At 35.9% G+C, this 16,594-nt stretch overlaps 1 protein-coding gene and 1 long non-coding RNA gene across 2 annotated transcripts in view; one reads left to right on the forward strand and one right to left on the reverse strand.

Annotated features, from left to right (window-relative positions):
- Nucleotides 1-16,594, forward strand: part of LOC125801640 (macrophage mannose receptor 1-like) — a 224,400-nt gene that overhangs the window by 63,304 nt on the left and 144,502 nt on the right. The window lies entirely within an intron of this gene.
- Nucleotides 1,617-8,712, reverse strand: LOC125801650 (uncharacterized). Its single transcript, XR_007438849.1, has 3 exons — nucleotides 8,674-8,712; nucleotides 4,708-4,758; nucleotides 1,617-2,010 (listed from the first exon to the last, which is right to left on the reverse strand). It is a non-coding gene; the product is annotated as an uncharacterized LOC125801650 (long non-coding RNA).

The raw sequence follows: 16,594 nt of genomic DNA on the forward strand, positions 1-16,594 counted from the left end.
AAACAGATGAAAACGATAGATTTTTTTCCAACATGGGAGAGGAACAATAGGCCTTAAATACATAGAGACACCTGGGAGTAATCAAGTAATCAACCAATCAGTAATCAGGAGAGGCAGAGCGCGACAGCTTTACATGCTCAGCAGCGTCATTGTAGTCCAGGCTGAGCATGCTGGGAGTTAGAGTCTTTAGGAGTAACAGGAAGTAGAGCAGACAGACTAAAAGCATCATAGACCACTGACATCGTGTCTTCATTTTGTGGTCGGCGCCATGTTGTTTATGCCCATATTTGGGGTTCCTTTAGGGTTCCGTGTCTAAGCCGTCCAAGTCAATAGGGGATTTGAATGGGCTTTTCAAAAACTGGCCTCTGTCACACTCTGTGGTAAATAAATATGTTCAGAACCCTGTACGTTTTATTCTGTGTACATTTACCTCCTAAATATCACTGGATACTCTTATCTTTGAGATCGTTTAAGGGGAGTAATCAGAAAAATGCTAACTTTAAGCAAATGCTTAACTGACGTCACAGCACAGCGGCTAGAAATGACCCTGGACTGGATTCTGCACAACACCATCACTGACCTGTTTTAGTAATTTTATGCTGTGATGATCTCAGCTCTCCTCAGTAAGCGCAGTTAGTTCATTATTCGGCTCAGCTGTGTGTAAAATACTCCTAACTTACGGCTGGAGTTCTCTGGTGTTGCGCCGAAAACAGTCCCCTGCTAATCTTTGCAGCGGCACCGGGAGGTCAGTTCACTCCGCTGTAGCATTAGATTAAAGTTAGCATTTTTCTCATTACGACTCTTAAACGATCTCATAATTCAGAGGATCCAGTGATGTTCAGGAGTAAAATGTACACAGAATAAAACGTACAGAGGTCTGAACAGATTTATTTACCACAGAATGTGACAGACGCGGGTTTTCAAAAAAAGCCATTCATTTTTCTCATAGGGAAAAAACACTTAGACACGGAAGCCGGACGAGCACTACAGAATGACGCACGACTTCAGTGGTCTATGTGTGATAGTACTAGTATCCACTATTCTAGTTGATGTATGTTCATGTTACGACTCAATTCATTTAAAAAAACAAAGTTATTCTGTGATCTTATTGACAGATACCCCAGATTATGCAAACGCATTAATCGGATTACTAACAAACTTTGATGTTCTGCAGTGATATGATTTATTGATGGAGCTGTTTGTGTGTGTGTAAATCAGGACTTACTGCTGTAGCACAGAGCAGATCCAGTATTACTGCACGGTACTGAATACATTTTTCCTGATACCAGTTTCACACAGTCTGCTGGAGAAGATTTAGGGTGATCGTTCCACCAGTTTCTGTACACAGATCTTCCCCCATCAGCCCACTGCCAGTCATCACGCAGCAGACCAATCCAGAAGGGATCTCTTGTCTTCGTCCCTTCTTTCTTCACTGCTTCATTCTGCTCCTGATCTCTGATGCTGACCAGATCAGTGTAGTTCTTCCTGCAGTAACTCTGAGCTTCATACCAGGTCAGAAACTGATCAGTGATCAGATAATAACTGGGGTTAGTCTGATCTGTGGAGGAGAAGCAGTGATTTGAGTTGGATCTAAAAATAACAATTAGTTCAGCATTAATACAGTTGAAATAACTATAGTTAGTCATCAGTATTTACCTTGTTTATAACACATGAAGTTTTTTGTCTGTGTACACTGAATTTTGTCCCATGAACCATCAGCCTTCATAGTAGAACAGCAGGGCAATGAGCCACAGTCTCCAGTCTCCTGATTGTTGAATGTAACTTTATCACCATTAGACCATTTTACACTGGACTGATTCCTGTACAGACCAGTCCATGCAGAGCCGATACCAGTCAGTCTGATCAGTGCAGTGATGTCTTCATCATTATACACAGTAACCAGATCAGTGTAGTTCTCTCTACAAGCTGCTCGAGCTTCAGACTGAGTCAGGTTCTTCTCTATGAGATGGAAAGTTGTGAGAGAATTGTTTTGTTCTGCAGGAGAAAAGACTGTGGAGAAACGTTCTGTAGTTAATGAAGCGGAACAGAAATTAAAGGGTTTAGATGTGATGTGTGTGAATATTGTGATGTGATGATCTTTGTGATGAACTCTATGATTAATCGCACTGGTTCTTCTTAAGTTTTCATAGTGGATATTTAAATAAAAGAATGAATGTAAGAAACATAAAATACAATTACATTTATATTAGTGGTGTCAATTATAATACTAGTATATATCTGTATGTTTGAGGGGAGATAAAGCCAATGTGGGGCGCTGGAATAAAGAATGTATAATAAATTGAATTAAGGAACATTTTTTTTTGTCTTTATTGTAAACATCTTAGCTTGATTGTAAGGATTTCTGAATTAGAACTTAATTAACTGAGTATTAAAGGGTGTTTTCACAACTGTATTTGGTTTCTATGGTCTGAATCAGTTGATGAGTTTGTTTATTTGGAGTGTTTCTCTCTCTGTTTGGTTTGGTTTCATACAGGTAAAAATCTAAACACACCAAAATGCACACCAATAAACCACTCGAGCACATTGTCTCTTCTGATTGGCCAGAGCTGTCTGGTGCAAGAGCAAGCAAGTAAATATAGCGAGAAGATTCTGTGTTCCAGGTCATACGTCTGTGCAATGTAAAGCTGATTTATCACAGAATGCAGAAAATGTACAGCTTTATTTTCAAACACAGTGTTTTTAATGGGACATGCAGCGCAGATGTGAGCAGTGAATGCAGCACATACCACCGCTTAGTGTGTAAACAGCATGAAGCAGCAGAGACAGCATTTGTTAATTTTGTTAATTTTGCATTGGACGGGGCGGGGCAAATTATGGCAGAAGTTGATGTCAAACTTGGTGGTGTAATTAGTTGCATTATAAAACGTATAACGTATAATAACGTGCCACTGATTCCAAATTAATTGCTTCTGTTAACTCTTTAACATTGACAGCCAACAAACTGCGAATACATCTTCAAGGAAGGTCTAGTAATAAGTTCTTATCCACATACAGGCCTACACTCATCTATTTGTAATTTTTTCATCCCTTGTTCCTTCCATTTACTCCTATCCAAGTCCTAGAGAGTGTCTAAATTTTGACAGCCACCAAATTTATTGTGCTCCATCAGGGCGGGAAAGTTTGCCCAGTAGCATGTTGTACACCATATTTTATAATTACTCATGTAGACATTTACTTTTACCTTCATTCTAAAGGTATTATATTTAATTCAAATCAGCCAAAGCAAATGCTTGCTGGTAAAAACTTGTAAGTTTACTTCTTGAGTTTTACACTTGAGACTGAAGTAGTTAACAAGTTCTAGGTACAAATGCACAACCAATTAGCATGGTGCTAACTGCAGACCAAAAGACAAGACGCTCTGTAAACCAGGTGGAGCTGTTAAGTAGTCTCTAATAGACTTGATTGAGTGGGTTTTAATACTGTACACTACCAGTCAAAAGTATTTTTAACATTTAAAGGAAAACATATGAAAATTATTTTGTGGTAACAAACCAGAACTTGTTTAAATTTTAGATTATTTAAAGTAGCATCTCTTATTTAGATGACAGTTTTGTCAATCTTGTCATTTTTTCAGTCAGCTTTTTGACGTAGAGTCACCTGGAATTCAGGCTTTCAGTTAACAGCTGTGCTGAACTCGTCAAGAGTTCATTACATGATTTTGTTTTGCGTCTTAATGTGTTTATGAGCATCAGTTGTGCAGTTGTGAAGAGGTAGAGTTGGTGTACAGTGAATAGCTCTATTTGAGTCATGTTCTAATCCATTTTAAGCAAAAACTAATCAACTAAGGAAAGAAAAAAAAGATCTTAAAAAAATGATGAAAAAATTTCAAGAACATTAAAACTATCCTCGCAAAGATCATCAAAAACATTATGATGAAACTGGTTCTCATCAGGACCGCCCCAGGTAAGGAAGAGCAAAGGTTCCTCGGTTGTACAGGATAAGTTCATCAGAGTTACCAGCCTCAGAAACTGAAAGTTAACAGCTTAACCCCAGATAAGAGATGCTAAATGATTCACATATATAGTATTTTGGACTTTTTAACACTTTTAAGTTTCTACATAATTCATTATGTGTTTCTTTATAGTCCGGGTGACTTTAGTATTCATTTACAATGTAAAAAAAAAAAAACATTGAATTAGAAGGTGTGTCCAAACTTTTGATTGATACTGTTTGTCTAAACATAATCTAAAAACATGAAATAAAGCACAGATAAAATTCAGATTTAGCTGCACAGCTTTAGTCCACAATTATAGACAACAGTAATAAAGTCAAAATCAGCATTTAATCTGTGATCGAATTATGAATACAATGTTTAGACGTTATTATGGATGATTAATACTTAATACAAATTTATTTATTATATTAAATATTATTAAACTTGTTTTATGGCAAAACAACCACTAGAGGGCCTCAGTTGTTTTTAAAAATATATATTTTATGACTCGAGGAAAATACACAGTATCTGGTCTCAAATATTATTTTTTATATATTATTTTCTAAAATCTAAATCTAATGATGCCAGTACAAGCCTTGCTCTGTGTCTACACAGCACTGGTGGGTAAGTGGAGGATCTGGTGGTCTCTCTCTTTAAAGTGGTTCAAAGAACACAAATTGTTCCTCTCTCACCAAAACCAGGAGCTTTAGTGTCAAAGTCTGACTCAACATGTAGAAGATCAGTCCTGTTACCTTTCTTACAGTAGTTCAGAGTGCCGCTCATACGGTCATCACTGACAGATGCTGATAGAGACAGAAAAAATACAAAAGAAGCTTTAATTTACATACAGTTTTTTATATAGATGATACTGAACACTGCTGAGAGAGTTATAGAGAGTGAAGTCAGGACTTACTGTTGTAGCACAGAACAGCAGGTACATAATTACTGCACATCACATTTTGCCATTTCCCATTCGCAGTCAGCTGTGTACAGTTTGGTGGTTGTGATGGTGGTGATGATGATCGAGGGTAACCAGTGTCCCAGTTTCTGTAAGCAGATCTTCCTCCATCAGCCCACTCCCAGTCATCACGCAGCAGACCAATCCAGAAGGGATCTCTGCTCTTCATCCCTGCTATCTTCACTGCTTCATTCTGCTCCTGATCTCTGATGCTGACCAGATCAATGTAGTTCTTCCTGCAGTAACTCTGAGCTTCATACCAGGTCTTATTCTCAGTGATCAGATAATAACTGGGCTTAGTCTGATCTGTGGACGGGAAGCAATGATTTGAGTTGGATCTAGAAATAACAATTAGTTCAGCATTAATACAGTTGAAATAACTATAGTTAGTCATCAGTGTTTACCTTGTTTGTAACACATGAAGTTTCTTGTCTGTGTACACTGAATTTTGTCCCATGAACCACCAGCCAACATAGTAGAACAGCAGGGCAATGAGCCACAGTCTCCAGTCTCCTGATTTCTAAATGTAACGTTATCACCATTAGACCATTTTACACTGGACTGATTCCTGTACAGACCAGTCCATGCAGAGCCGATACCAGTCAGTCTGATCAGTGCAGTGATGTCTTCATCATTATACACAGTGACCAGATCAGTGTAGTTCTCTCTACAAGCTGCTCGAGCTTCAGACTGAGTCAGGTTCTTCTCTATGAGATGGAAAGTTGTGAGACGATTGTTTTGTTCTGCAGGAGAAAAGACTGTGGAGAAACGTTCTGTAGTTAATGAAGCGGAACAGAAATTAAAGGGTTTAGATGTGATGTGTGTGAATATTGTGATGTGATGATCTTTGTGATGAACTCTATGATTAATCGCACTGGTTCTTCTTAAGTTTTCATAGTGGGTATTTAAATAAAAGAATGAATGTAAGAAACATAAAATACAATTACATTTATATTAGTGGTGTCAATTATAATACTAGTATATATCTGTATGTTGGAGGGGAGATAAAGCCAATGTGGGGCGCTGGAATAAAGAATGTATAATAAATTGAATTAAGGAACATTTTTTTTGTCTTTATTGTAAACATCTCAGCTTGATTGTAAGGATTTCTGAATTAGAACTTAATTAACTGAGTATTAAAGGGTGTTTTCACATGTGTATTTGGTTTCTATGGTCTGAATCAGTTGATGAGTTTGTTTATTTGGAGTGTTTCTCTCTCTGTTTGGTTTGGTTTCATACAGGTAAAAATCTAAACACACCAAAATGCACACCAATAAACCACTCAAGCACATTGTCTCTTCTGATTGGCCAGAGCTGTCTGGCACGGGAGCAAGCAAGTAAATATAGCGAGAAGATTCTGTGTTCCAGGTCATACGTCTGTGCAATGTAAAGCTGATTTATCACAGAATGCAGAAAATGTACAGCTTTACTTTCAAACACAGTGTTTTTAATGGGACATGCAGCGCAGATGTGAGCAGTGAATGCAGCACATACCACCGCTTAGTGTGTAAACAGCATGAAGCAGCAGAGACAGCATTTGTTAATAGTAGTATATTATCTGGCTAATATATCAGATTAAAATGCACCTAATCAGCAGTTTAGCTTAATTAAAAAAAAAAGAAGTATATTTGATAGCTGGGTTGGATCGAGACTGGATCACGTTCTCACCACGAGCGAACGACTCCATAAAAACAATTTTGCATTGGACGGGGCGGGGCAGATTATGGCAGAAGTTGATGTCAAACTTGGTGGTGTAATTAGTTGCATTATAAAACGTATAACGTATAATAACGTGCTACTGATTCCAAATTAATTGCTTCTGTTAACTCTTTAACATTGACAGCCAACAAACTGCGAATACATCTTCAAGGAAGGTCTAGTAATAAGTTCTTATCCACATATAGGCCTACACTCATCTATTTGTAATTTTTTCATCCCTTGTTCCTTCCATTTACTCCTATCCAAGTCCTAGAGAGTGTCTTTATTTTGACAGCCACCAAATTTATTGTGCTCCATCAGGGCGGGAAAGTTTGCCCAGTAGCATGTTGTACACCATATTTTATAATTACTCATGTAGACATTTACTTTTACCTTCATTCTAAAGGTATTATATTTAATTCAAATCAGCCAAAGCAAATGCTTGCTGGTAAAAACTTGTAAGTTTACTTCTTGAGTTTTACACTTGAGGCTGAAGTAGTTAACAAGTTCTAGGTACAAATGCACAACCAATTAGCATGGTGCTAACTGCACACCAAAAGACAAGACGCTCTGTAAACCATGTGGAGCTGTTAAGTAGTCTCTAATAGACTTGATTGAGTGGGTTTTAATACTGTACACTACCAGTCAAAAGTATTTTTAATATTTAAAGAAAATCATATGGAATTATTTTGTGTTAACAAACCAGAATTTGTTTAAATTGTAAAATTAGATTATTTAAAGTAGCCCCACTTGTTTAGATGACAATTTTGTAAATCTTGTCATTTTCTCAGTCAGCTTTTTGAGGTAGAGTCACCTGGAATTCAGGCTTTCAGTTAACAGCTGTGCTGAACTCGTCAAGAGTTAATTACCTGATTTTGGTTTGTGTCTTAATGTTTATGAGCATCAGTTGTGCAGTTGTGAAGAGGTAGAGTTGGTGTACAGTGAATAGCTCTATTTGAGTAATGCTCTAATCCATTTTCAGCAAGAACTAATCAACTAAGTAAAGAAAAAAAAGTTCTTAAAAAAATGATGAAAAAATTTCAAGAACGTTAAAACTATCCTCGCAAAGATCATCAAACACATTATGATGAAACTGGTTCTCATCAGGACCGCCCAAGGAAAGAAAGAGCAAGAGTTTTCTCTGTTGCACAGGATAAGTTAATCAGAGTTACCAGCCTCAGAAACTGAAAGTTAACAGCTTAACCCCAGATAAGAGATGCTAAATGATTTACATATATAGTATTTTGGACTTTTTAACACTTTTAAGTTTCTACATAATTCATTATGTGTTTCTTTATAGTCCGGGTGACTTTAGTATTCATTTACAATGTAAAAAAAAAAAAACATTGAATTAGAAGGTGTGTCCAAACTTTTGATTGATACTGTTTGTCTAAACATAATCTAAAAACATGAAATAAAGCACAGATAAAATTCAGATTTAGCTGCACAGCTTTAGTCCACAATTATAGACAACAGTAATAAAGTCAAAATCAGCATTTAATCTGTGATCGAATTATGAATACAATGTTTAGACGTTATTATGGATGATTAATACTTAATACTAATTTATTTATTATATTAAATATTATTAAACTTGTTTTAGGGGAAAACAACCACTAGAGGGCCTCAGTTGTTTTTAAAAAATATATTTTATGACTCGAGGAAAATACACAGTATCTGGTCTCAAATATTATTTTTTATATATTATTTTCTAAAATCTAAATCTAATGATGCCAGTACAAGCCTTGCTCTGTGTCTACACAGCACTGGTGGGTAAGTGGAGGATCTGGTGGTCTCTCTCTTTAAAGTGGTTCAAAGAACACAGATCTTTCCTTTCTCACCAAAACCAGGAGCTTCAGAGTCAAAGTCTGACTCAACATGTAGAAGATCAGTCCTGTTACCTTTCCTACAGTAGTTCAGAGTGCCGCTCATACGGTCATCACTGACAGATGCTGATAGAGACAGAAAAAATACAAAAGAAGCTTTAATTTACATACAGTGTTTTATATAGATGATACTGAACACTGCTGAGAGAGTTATAGAGAGTGAAGTCAGCACTTACTGTTGTAGCACAGAACAGGCGCAGTATTACTGCATGGCACTGTTTGCCATTTCCCATTCACAGTCAGCTGTGTACAGTTTGATGGTGTTGATGGTGTTCGAGGTTGACCAGTGTCCCAGTTTCTGTAAGCAGATCTTCCTCCATCAGCCCACTCCCAGTCATCACGCAGCAGACCAATCCAGAAGAAATCACTGCTGTTCATCCCTGCTATCTTCACTGCTTCATTCTGCTCCTGATCTCTGATGCTGACCAGATCAGTGTAGTTCTTCCTGCAGTAACTCTGAGCTTCATACCAGGTCTTATTCTCAGTGATCAGGTGATAGCTGAAGGTGAGGTCAGTCTGATCTGTGGAGGAGAAAGAGTGAACACATTAACACTGAATTATAAAGCTGTCTGAAAAAATCTGAGTTAATACTGTTGAAATATTGATAGTTAATAATCAGTATTTACCTTGTTTATAACACATGAAGTTTCTTCTCTCTGTACACAGAGGACTTTCCCATGATGCATCAGTCTTCATAGCAGCACAGCAGGGCTTTGGCCCACAGCTTCCAGTCAGAGCACTGAATGTAACTTCATCACCATTAGACCATTTAGAACTGAACTGACTGCGCTGAAGACCAATCCAGACTGTAGTGTTGATCAGATTAATCAGTGCAGTGTTCTCTTCTTCACTGCACACAGTGACCAGATCAGTGTAGTTCTCTCTACAAGCTGCTCGAGCTTCAGACTGATTGTTGGTTGAGTTCTTAAGTTCAATGAGATGGAAAGTTCTGAGAGGATTTTGTTCTGCAGAAGAAAAGTCTGTGGAGAAAAGTTCTGTAGTTAATATAAGATTAACAACTGGTGGATGTATGATGTGTTCAAGAGTACATCTGAACTAATGTCCCGCCATGTTTATTCTGTTTTGTTTATTTATAGATATTTTATGATTATTGATAAAGGCATTTGTATGGAGATATTCAGCTTGAAGGTAAAAGTCTACTGGGAAAGCTTTTAATTCAGACTAGCAGTAAACAATCAGACCTCAGCTGTAGCTAGCTGTGTTCAGCTCTAGAGCTCCAGAGTGGAATGATAAAATCCTCGGAAATTATATTTATATTTATTTGGTGTAGATAGCTTCTTTATTGTCAGCCACAAAGGGGCGCTACTCAACTGTTATAAAGTTTTTATTACAGAAGATGGTCACATATGCCAGCTGTTATTATTTTATGAGAATCTAGGCTGCTCAAATTTGTCTTAAAGAGTATCTACACTCTAAAACAGTTTTTATATTAATAGCTGAAATATGTTAAAATGTTGCTTCATAAAAATAAAAAATACCAGCCCTGATTAAAAAGCTGAAGAATGAGATGCAAACATCCTGCTGTAATTCACTCTTTTTACAGAGCCTTATGAGATATTCTTTTTTCTCTTTTGGTATTTTGCTACTGCTGAGAAGTTCAGGGTATATCAAATATCAAAAAGATACTCTTTATTTATTTCAGAATATTAATTAAACATGGATACTCTGCCTCACACCTACACACATTGCTGCTTCTGTGAAGTTTTTCAACACATTTATCTTCTTAAGAATAATCTTTACTTCTTTATTTTTCATATTTTGCATTAATATTGTAACTTTTTAAAATTCTAAGAGTATTTAAACATGTTTACAAAGAACAATATGTGTTTAGAGTTAATAAGATACGATTAAACAAACATATTTGGATATAAATAAGATTCCACTGTAATTATTTTACATTAATTATTTTATTTTACATTTAAATATCCGTTGTTAAAAGTTCATTGTTTTGTGCGATTAATCAGCACTTTTTTTATATTACGACAGCTATACACATATACAGTTTTGAAAAAATTAAGAGACCACTTCAGTTTCTGAATCAGTTTCTCTGATTTTGCTATGTAAAGGTATACAGTACAGGCCAAAAGTGTGGACACACCTTCTCATTCAATGCGTTTTCTTTATTTTCATGACTATTTACATTGTAGATTCTCACTGAAGCATCAAAACTATGAATGAACACATGTGGAGTTTTATGTACTTAACAAAAAATGAGCTGTCCTCCACAGTCACCAGACCTGAACCCAATCCAGATGGTTTGGGGTAAGCTGGAGCACAGAGTGAAGAAGGCAAAGGGGCAACAAGTGCTAAACACCTCTGGGAACTCCTTCAAGACTGTTGGAAAACCATTTCAGGTGACCAACTCTTGAAGCTCATTGAGAGAATGATGCCAAGAGTGTGCAAAGCAGTAATCAGAGCAAAGGGTGGCTATTTTGAAGAAACTAGAATTTTTTTTTTGTTATTTTACTTTTTTTTTGTTAAGTATAAAACTCCACATGTGTTCATTCATAGTTTTGATGCCTTCAGTGAAAATCTACAATGTTAATAGTCATGAAAATAAAGAAAACTCATTGAATGAGAAGGTGTGTCCAAACTTTTGGGCTGTACTGTATATTTGAGTAAAAAGAACATTGTTGTTTTATTCGATAAACTACTGAAAACATTTCTCCCAAATTCCAAATAAAAATATTTTCATTTAGAGCATTTATTTGCAGAAAATGAGAAATGGCTAAAATAACAAAAAATATGCAGAGCTTTCAGACCTCAAATAATGCAAAGAAAACAAGTTCAAAAAGTTTTAAGAGTTCAGAAATCAATATTTGGTGGAATAAACCTGGTTTTTAATCACAGTTTTCATGCGTCTTGGCATGTTCTCCTCCACCAGTCTTACACACTGCTTTTGGATAACTTTATGCTTTTACTCCTGGTGAAAAAAATTCAAGCAGTTCAGTTTGGTTTGATGGCTTGTGATCATCTTCCTCTTGATTATATTCCAGAGGTTTTCAATTTGGTAACAAAAAGACATGCTTCAGTTTTAAGTGGTCTCTTTTTATTTGTTATTTAAATATATATTATATAGACACGGGCATGAAAAGTATTTGCCCCCTTAAATGTTTTTTTTTTGCATTTTTGGTCATACTTACATTTTTCATATTATCAAACAAACTTTAATATCAGACAAATATCAGAGTAAATATAATAAGCACTTTATTAAATGATGATTTTATTTATTAAGGAAAAAAAAACTGTGTAGCCCTTGAACTGTGAATTAATCACACTTTTTAAAAAGCTGAGTTCATTTTCACTACTAACCACAACCAGGCCTAATTACTACCAGACCTGAAAAATCAAGAAATCTCTTAAATAGAACCTGTCTGATGACATGAAGCAGCTAAAAGATCTCAAAAAGCGACACCTTATGCCCTGATCTGAAGACATTCATAAACAAAGTCATAGACATCTATTAATCTGAAAAAGTTTACAAAGTTACAAAGTTTCTAAGTCTTTGGGACTCTTATTATTCACAAATAGAGAAAACATTAAACACTGGTGCATCTTCCCAGAAATGGCCAGCCAGTCAAAACTATTCCAAAAAGGCATGGACAACTCATCCAGGAGGTCACAAAAGAACCCAGAACAACATTTACAGAACTGCAGGTCTCACTTTCCTCAGTTAAGGTCAGTGTTTATGATTCAATAATGATAAAGAGTCTGGTCAAAATGGTATCCATGTTGTATCAAAGTAATTGATTATAAGTAGAGATGTACCTGGGAAGAGGACCAGGAGGAGGAAGAGAAGAATGGTTGCCATATTTTCACCAAACACTTCCACCAGAATCAGTGGCGTGTGGGTTTAACATACAACATTAGAACTGTTCTAGACTGCAGTCAGGAGATCTGAAAAGGAGAAATAAATATAAAAGATAAGAGAGGGTAATGAAACATTACAGGTCATATTGGTATTTATTGTGATCAGTAACTCTATTCTAGCCTCTGTTGAGGAGTTTTTTTTAACCTGACGATGGTGAAGAAACCTCCTCTTTCACATGCTATGTAAGTGTTGATCAGATAAGCATCTTGTTTCTCCTCTAACAAGATGCTTGTTTGCTAGCTACTTCAGACTTCTTCTTAAAAACTGTACATTTACAGGTGCATCTAAAAAAAAATTTAATATCACTGAAAAGTTACTTTATTTCAGTTCAAAATGTGAAACTCATATATTATATAGATGTATTACACACAGGGTGATCTATTTTAAGCATTTATTTCTTTTATTGTTGATGATTATGGCTTACAGCCTATGAAAACCCAAAAATCGGTTTCTCCGAAAATGAGAATATTTGTTTAAATAATTATTAAATAATAATTTAACTTTTTCCCATTTTCTCCCCAATTCACACAGTCAAATGCCCAACCCACTCATTAGGACTCCCCCTATCACTAGTAATGTTCCAGCACACCAGGAGGGTGAAGACAGCACATGCCTCCTCTGATACATGTGAAATCAGACTCTGTTTCTTTCGAGCTGCTGCTGATGTAGCATTACAGAGCAGCATCACAGAGCTCTCGGTTCCGATACATCAGCTCACAGACGCCTTGTACAGAGTGATATCACCCAAGGGTGTCCAATGTGGACCCAAACCGATAAACTACTGAGAAGGATTTCATTCTGACTGTGTTCATTTAAAGCGGCAGAACTTTTCTTGTCTTTACGGAATACGTGCTTTGGGGCGCAGTAAACTCACAGACCAATCACGTGTGGTGTAAGATCACCAAACGCTCTCCTCTGCCAATCAGATCTGTGCAGATGCGGGAGCGCTGAGCCACACAGTCAAAGTACACAGTGAGAAGCAGCAGTCGGAGAATAAAGCGAGAAAGGCTAATTCAGATGGTGCGCACCAGAAAAAGAAATTGAAATACTACATTTATAAAACATACTAACAGTAATAATATTAAATAAAATAAAACTGCTGTTTTTAAACAAAGCTGATATTCTGGACATTTCTCCATATATTGTACGATTTGTCATTTATGTGATTATCATGACAGGCAGGCCTAAATCTTATATAAATAAAATCAAATAGAATTAAATTATTGAGGGTGTTTATTGTGTAATTATTGTGACAGGCCTATTTAAAACAATAAATATTCTTGAAATATAATTAATAGTACTTGTAACTGACAGAACTACTAGGTTTATTCAGTATACAGGATATAGCACTGGATCACAACACAAGTTAAAAATGACCATGGTCCGGAATTTTCTCTATCTGGACCGTACTGAATTCTAATGAAATACCCCTGCCCTAGGGTGATGAGGGGAAAGAGTGATTATAGTGGCAGCACCAAAAATTTTGAATATTTTTAAGGTACTTTTGGCAGTGTGGGCAGTGTGCTAAGTCCTGCTGGAAAATGAAATCCGCATAATCTCCATAAAAAAGCTGTCAGCAGAGGGAAGCATGAAGTGCTGTAAGATTTTTTTTGTTCTGTCACTTCAGGTCTTAACTAGAACTGTGCCTGTGAGCTTCCATTTCCTCACTCTGTTCCTCACAGTGGAAACTGAAAGCTGGAATTTCTGACATAGCTTTTTGAATCCTTCCTCTAAACCATGATGCTGAATAATCTTTGTTTTCAGGTCATTTGAGAGTTGTGTTTCGAGGCTCTCATGTTGTCGCTCTTCAGAGAAGATGCAAAGAGGAGAAACACTTGCCATTGGCCACTTTAGCCCTTTCTCATGATTGGTTTCACATGTGTATGGAAGATCCGCCCATTAAGCATTGAGATCCACAGGATATCATCTACAAACGCTATTACATACCATAGAAAAGTTATACCATATTTTAAAGCATATGGAAATTATATTAATGACATCACACCTCATAAACATGTGTATCATCAAAAATCCAGAGGAGGTTTCAGTAGCACAAATTTTTTTTTTCCCAACTCAACACTGCTTATATATATAAATATTAACAGATAAAATCAGCAGTACCACTTTAAATAAGGCTCCTTTATAAAGGGGTTACAAGGGAGTTAATTGATGGTTATAAACTAAGTTGTAAACAGTTTCAAACATTAATAAACACTTATTAAACACATAGTAGAAAGCACAACAATGAAAATAACATGAACATTACATAAAATGATAAAGAAAACCAGTTCAGGCATTTAATATGTTATTACAGCTAAATAAATAAAGTTATTAACAGAAATGTTAATGATGCCTGATAGAAAAGACAAAGAAAGATACAGTACGTACAAATGAATTATTGTGGAATCACTATCTGGTATATGGCAGGCTTCTGTTGCCCTTTCTATTTCTGGGTTGTAACTGCTTAATAATGATTTATAACCTAATTAATAACCATTAGTAAACGCCTTCGTAAACAATTTATAAACCCTTAATAAAGGAGCCTCATTTTAAAGTGGTACCAAATCAGCCTTATTTATCTTTTCCCATGAAAAAAAAAAAACACTACAGTTTTCCACCAATGAAAACACGACACGTGGTCTGACTCCACCAGTTCTGGTTCTGCAGCTTGGAGAACCTGGGCAGATCCAGGGGTTCATGGTAATTGAGGTAAACTGAGATCTGCTTCTACACAGTCACTCAGGTTTGTGGACGTTGCAGTGAAGGGATGCCAGTGTTTCAGGCTGGTCTCTTACATCTTAAAAAATTATCTCACAAAAAAATTATATCCTAGCAGATAAAATGCTTATAAATATATTCTAGATGTGTAACATTTCTCATTTTGAGATTATTAAAGTAATATTTTTTTGAATTAATAGCTTATTTTAAACTTCCTTGTACGCACTTGTTTTAATTGATTTAATCTACAAAAAGTGTCTTATTGTATAGGCGATTAAATTCAAGAAACAATGCTTTAAACAAGCAAAAATATCTGCCAGTGCAAAGAAAGGTATGTAAGAAATAAGTTGGATATTATTATAAAATTCTGACAATAATACAAAAACATTTAAATCCAGAGATTTGCTAATATTTCAGTTCTAATCAGATTCATGGAGAACACATGATAATGTTTACAGTCTCTGTTCTTCATACATTCTATTCAGAACTCATTTTCAGAACTAGTATCAACATAGTATCAACATATCTGATTAAAACAAAGAGTGATTTTACACACAACTAATCTGGGCCTGGTTCCTCAAAAACATCTTAGCTTTTAAAACCTCTTAACATGAAGAGAGAGAGAGAGTGCTCAGTGTGATGCCTATGATTGATGCTTAATTAAAGAATTATCTTTGTGCTAAAAGCTTTTGAAAACCCACCCCTGATCAGTTAATTAGAGAAGTACACGACTGAGGTCTTACCTGATGAAGTGCTGGACGCTGAATGAGGAAGAAGCTGTTACAGCTTTAGGAGAAATGTAGGCTGGAGCTGATAAACAAATTAGACTGACCTGGGCCGCATTTCCTGCAACATCCTACTGTATTAAAATCATCTTAACTAGTAGAGAGAAAGAGAGAGGGAGAGAGAGATGCTCACTTGTTTCTTGTATCATTATTGTGCTAACACGATTTTGGGAAGCCCAGCCCATCATGTTTCCAAACAAGAACACTTATTATTATTATTACTACTATTATTATTATTATTATTATTATTATTATTATTATTATTATTATTATTATTATTATTACTATTATTATTATTACTATTATTATTATTACACTGTTTCTCTTTGTCATATATTTTAAACTACAAACACCAAATTTGGCACAATCATAAAGCTTATAGTGCAGTTTTATGCTTTTCGAAAATATCTTATATATTTTTCATGAACTCATAGTTTTAACTTCCCCATAGAAATGAATAGAGGATTGTTCAGCTCTCCCGTAGAGCAGCTAAGAGAATGCGCACGGCTTCCTTTCTCTTCATTGCTGTCCATTAGTGCTGCAACGATTAGTCGATATAATCGACAATGACGCATTACAAAAATCCGCATTACAAAAAGTGCTGGGGAGAAGTACAATGGGAGATTGGTATATGGCTCACTCACACAGGTTACACTCAACTTGGTCTTTGTCTCCAAAAGTGCCCAAACCCAACAGATCACA

This window comes from Astyanax mexicanus, chromosome 4, assembly GCF_023375975.1.
Source record: "Astyanax mexicanus isolate ESR-SI-001 chromosome 4, AstMex3_surface, whole genome shotgun sequence".
Lineage (NCBI taxonomy): Eukaryota > Metazoa > Chordata > Actinopteri > Characiformes > Acestrorhamphidae > Astyanax > Astyanax mexicanus.